General features: G+C 61.5%; 1 long non-coding RNA gene across 1 annotated transcript; it reads left to right on the top strand.

Moving 5' to 3' along the window:
* Positions 1–1,748: 1,748 nt before the first annotated feature.
* Positions 1,749–4,276, top strand: LOC129405130 (uncharacterized). The gene is made up of 3 exons (XR_008630352.1): positions 1,749–1,886; positions 2,071–2,219; positions 3,559–4,276. It is a non-coding gene; the product is annotated as an uncharacterized LOC129405130 (long non-coding RNA).
* Positions 4,277–5,115: the final 839 nt, after the last annotated feature.

Below are 5,115 nucleotides of genomic sequence, written 5' to 3'. Positions count from 1 at the left end.
AGAGCTGACCTCTCGGGCTGGCTTCCTCCAGCCCGTGCCAGGCGGCATCTGGAATCTCTAAAAAGTTCATTTAGCTCCCAGAGGTGAGGCTGTGGCACTCAGGCGGGAGGCCCCTTTTAAAGAGGAACTTTGCGAAAGAAGGCTGTGGCATCACAAATCATTAACAGACACATTCCTCAAAGGTCCAGATCCTCACACCTTCCCGGGTCCGAAGCCCTCTGCATTGTCCAGGGGCTAACTGTGGGGTGGGGTGGGGGGACAAAGACGGGGCTTCCCAGGGGAGTCTCCCTTCAGATGTGAAGATGAGAGGTCGCTTTAGTATTTAATGTTTGTTTGGGGCCACACCCAGCAGTGCTCAGGGCTTACTCTTGGCTCTGTGCTCAGGGGTCATCCCTGGCGGGTCTGTTGCATGCAGGGCCAGGCCTCCCCGAGGTGCCAGCTCCGAGCGCCCCACATGTGCCCCCGACGTGTATCTGCAGGTGGGGGCTGGGGTGAGGGCCCACAGATGCCCGTGATTTTCAACCCTTTGGAGACAGAAGAAGGGCAGGGGGGCGGCTGGGCTCCTCCGAGGCGGGAGGAGGGAGTGTCCTGACTGATACTGGGCACAGTCGAAGGAGGCGAGCTTGGAAGGCTGGGGAGGGCCGCGGGAGGGTGGGGGACACCAGGGAACTGGTGGGGGCGTGGCTTTTTGCCTCCAAAGAGTTGGCATTTCCGGGCAAGAAAGAAGGCAGCCCGTGAAACACAGGCCTGCCCGGGCGAGAGCAGGGCGGGCTCCCAGGAAGAGGTGCCCACTGGGTGCTGAAGCTTGTGTTGTTGGGGGCAGGAGTCTGGGTCTCTCTGGCCCCGTGAGGATCAGGAGGGGCTGGGGAAACTGGGGGTGCTGCTCCTACCCCCACCCTGCCTGCCCCTTCTGTCCACACCGCCCAGTTCACCTCCAACCCACTCCGCCATAACTGCCACAACTGGGCCCGGGGACACAGTGGGGACGTTTCTGGGCCTGGAGTTGTAGGACCAGCGGGGGGAGGGGGACTGGAGGGGCGCCGCTGTGCCCGCTGGCAGCAATCACCCCCCCAGTGAGTGGACTGTGCCAAGCCGGGGCCCTTCCTCTGTGCCCCCTCCCCCGCTGCCCCGCCCCACCTGAAGCCCCCGTCGGTCCTGCTCCTGCAGTCTGCTGCAGTCGCTGAAGGGAGACAGAAACTGATAAATTTCCTTTTGATGTGCCGGCTGCAGAGCCGCTCTGAAAAAATGCATGACAACAGTGAGCTGGCTGGGGTGGGGCCGAGCCGGTGGGAGCCGGGACCCCTGGCACATTACATATTCATGGGGGTGGGGGTGGGGGGTCCTCCAGGCTCAGAACCAGGCAAGGAACCTAATTAGGTGAAAATCATTTAAATGGGTTTCCAGGCACGGCTTGATTTAGAGCATTTATCACCGCCTAACGCATAATTAACAGCAGGACAAACGCCTGAACAAAAGCCCTCCTCGACTCAGAGGGATTATGTTAATTTTCATTAATCTTATATATTACCATCGCTCTCCAAATGAGCCTTATCTTAAAGGCCCAAATGCCTCCTTTGATCTTGGGGAAAAGGGAGGGGAGGGGGTGAAAAGCGAGAGCTCGAAAAGAAAAGATTGTAACCTGTGTTTGTTTGGAAATGACATTTTAACAACAGGCTCAGAAGTTGTTGGTATTCAAGAGTTAATCCGGCCACAAAGAGAAAGGGCTGCCGGGAGGAAGGAGCCCGCTGCCGCGCCCAGCCCGGGCTCAATGGCTCATTATGTCCGGCAAGAATAGGCCGGGTCGGGCGGGACTCCGCCAGCCGTCCCGGCTCTTGGGAATCCTGTCGCAGTCAGGGCTCGGCTCCTCCCACCTACAGGAACTTAACGTAAACTCGGGCGGGATGGGTTCAGGGGGACGCCTGAGGCCCGAGTCTCTCCCTGGCACTGCGGAAACACCCCCACCCGGTGGTGGTGAGAGGGGCGACAGGAGCCAAGTGCCCAGGCCCACACTGGGGCTCAGCAGGGGAGTCACACGCCGCAGCCCGGCGCGCTGTTGTGTCCCCACTGCAGGTGGCACAGGCCTGCGGCCTCCCACGGGACACCCACAGAGAGGGAGACCCCAGCACAGAAAGCGCTGCGTCTTCTGAGGGGCTCTGACGCGGGGCGCGGGGACTTCAGCTGTCACTCCTCCATGCTGTGTTGAGTTCCCAGAACTGAGGGTGCGTGCGCGCGCGCGTGTTTGTGTGTGTGTGTGTGTGTGTGTGTGTGCCTATGTTTGTATCTGTGTGTGTCTGTGTTTTGTTTTTGCTTCCCAAGCTGGACTCAAGGGGCCCTGGGGCTTCTTCCTGTGGCCTTCAGCCCACTGGGCCTGAAGGTTCAAGGCCAGGGTCCGAGGATCTGGACCCGTGGTGTTGGTGGCTTCCGGGGCAGCGTCCAGCTGCACGCAGGGCACCGGGGTGTGTGACCCTGTGCTAGTTCTGGACCCTCCAGACTGTTTCCTCCCATTCCACTATGGACAAGCCTGGGAACCGAGGGATCCTGGGCAGAGGCCACAGCTGGAGCCACAGAGCTGGGGGCTCTCCCCAATGGACGGATGGACGGACGGACAGACAGACCACTGGGCTGCTCAGCCCAGAAGCTGTGTCAGCTTGGCATTTGCATTGGACACAGCCAACCCTGGTGGTCCCCTGGGCACCGCCGGGCATGATCACCAGCACAGAGCCAGGAAGAAGCTCCGAGGAATGGCGGGTGGCCTAACACCCCCTCCATGATCACATTCAGACATCAGGGGTTCGTGGCGTTCCCCTGACCTGGTGGTGGGGACACATTAGCATTGGTGAGGATGTCCTGGAGGGGTGACCCACACACAGGGAGCATGGGCAGGCCAGGAACCTGAGAGAAATGGGTGAAGGGCTGTGCGTGCCAGGACAGGAACAAACCTTGTTCCAGTTTAAATTTTATTTACATTTTTGCTTGTTGGTTTCGGGGCCACACGCGGCAGTCTCAGGGACCATTCCTGGCTCCGTGCTCAGGAATAATCTCTGTGTGGTGCTCGAGAATGTTCTCTGTTTGTACACAGGAGTGCTCCCTGTTTGTGCTCAGGTGTGCTCCCTGTGTGGTGCTGGGGCTGGAGCCAAGGCCCTGTAGGCTCTCTCTGCCCCTGAGTGGCCATCTGGCCTGGCTCAGCGACTCCATCGGGCACGGGGAGGTGATGGTGGTGGCCACGCCTAGGTCTGGGTCGTGCACCCTCTCTTGAGACCACCTGGGCTCCGTGAGTCCCTCTGCTGCCCGCAAGCCCCAGGCCCACCTTCTGCCCCTGCCTAGCGCGGCTGCTCTCCCGAGGGAGCGGAATCAACTGCCGGTTTCTCCTCCCCCAGGAGGGCCCCCAGCCCTGAGGGACTGCCCCCGGCAGAGCGGATGGCCCCGCTGACCCCCGTGGGGCTCCGCGCTGAGAGGGGGCCTGGCAGAGCCCACGGCTGTGTACTCAGCTCTGGGAGGGCGGTTTCTCGGGCTGGCGATAAGGCTGTGTTTTCAGACCAAACACCTTCTTCCTCCCAGGGTGCCCGTCCCGTGTGTGTGTGCTGCTGCTTTTCCCAGCCCCGTCACTGGCCAGACACCTCGCCGGGACCCTCGAGACGACACCAGAGCCTCAGCCTGCAGGCCGCCTCGAAGCACGCTGCAGCTTGGGTGTGGACGCTCCAGGATGAGGCCTCCGTGACCGAGGCGGCCTGACCCCCCACTCACCCTGGTCCGGCCCTGGGCACCCCTAGTGAGGCCAGTCCCGGAGACCCGCCCCACCAGCCCCGACGCACCCTGTTCTCGGCACCAAGACTGGCTCTTCCTGACTGGGATCGCCCCATCCCTCGTTCCGCGTCCTGTCCTGTATCTCTTTGACAACACTGTCTGGAGCGGTCAGTTTCCCCCGGGAGAAGCGAGGCCTAGAGGATGGGGCAGGTGGCCTGAGTTAACCAGAGACGAGCCGGCCCCGGAGCTGGACGGGGCTCTGTGGGGCGCCCGTCCCCCTCACCTGCGGGTGAAGTGCCCTGCAGGGCCGCGGGGTCCGCTTAGAGGAAAGTCAGGCATCTGCGCCCGGCCCCGTGCCGGACTCGGACTTGACGTTCCTGGATCTTGTCCAGCCTCACTTCCGGTCCGACCCCGTGGCCTCCTACTCAGGACAGGCCAAAGTCGAGGCTGCCTCCCCCCTGCCAGACGGCGCGACTCAGACGCCCGCACCCCGGCAGCCCAGTCCCTCGCCGGTTCCGTTTATCCTGAATGATTTTCCAAGCCAGTGGATTTAATTACATTACATTTAGGGAAATTGGTGCCATTTCTTAATTACTTTTATAGTTGAAAAGCAATTACTTAGCAATCACACGAAGCTCTTCTCGTGTTTCCCAGGCTTTTGCAGCCTTAACAAAACGGGCGCGGGGAACCAGACCCGCGGGGCAGAGATTGGGTTCGCTCCTTTTTTGGGGATGGGGCTAATTGGGCCTGGAGGAAGTGGGGAGTTTGGGGCCATAGAATTGGAGGAAACAAAGGATTTTTTTATTTTTAAACTCCTGATCCACCGACCTGGTTGTTTAAGCCCCAGCCAGGTACCCCAGGTGCTCCCTCCCTCTGCCCCTGCACAGAGCACCGGAGTTTGCCCCTCTTGTTCCACTCCAGCCCTGCGTTTCCCGGTCTGGCCCAGGCCACAGTGCACGATAGCCGCTGTGGCCTCGGAGCCGGCCTTGCTGTGCCCACCCTGCCCCACGGGAGGTCAGAGGAAGGAAACCCCAGCGACAGGTGACCCCCAAGCCTGTGCAGGCGGCCTCTCTGCAGAAGGGGCCTTGCAGGTGCTACTCAGTCACGGGATCTCAGCAAAGTCCAGCTGAAGCTGCCAGAGAGGCCTGTGGACAGGAAGCTGCCTGCACACCTCCTCCCCGCCTGAGCCCTGACCCAGGGACGACAAAGCCAAAGGCGGGCGTGGTGGCCGCACCTCACTCCGCATGCCTCTGGCTGCCCCGCAGAGCCGGGCAGAGGGGTCACAGGCTCCTGCCCCCCTTCCAGGTGGAGCGTTCCAGGGGGCCCTGGGAAGGTATGCCCGCCTGGCAGGGAGGGTCCCAGCCAAGGGTG

This window comes from Sorex araneus, chromosome 5 (assembly GCF_027595985.1).
Source record: "Sorex araneus isolate mSorAra2 chromosome 5, mSorAra2.pri, whole genome shotgun sequence".
Classification (NCBI taxonomy): Eukaryota; Metazoa; Chordata; class Mammalia; order Eulipotyphla; family Soricidae; genus Sorex; species Sorex araneus.
The sequence above is the reverse complement of the archived record's forward strand: the minus strand, read 5'-3'. Positions and strand labels throughout refer to the sequence as shown.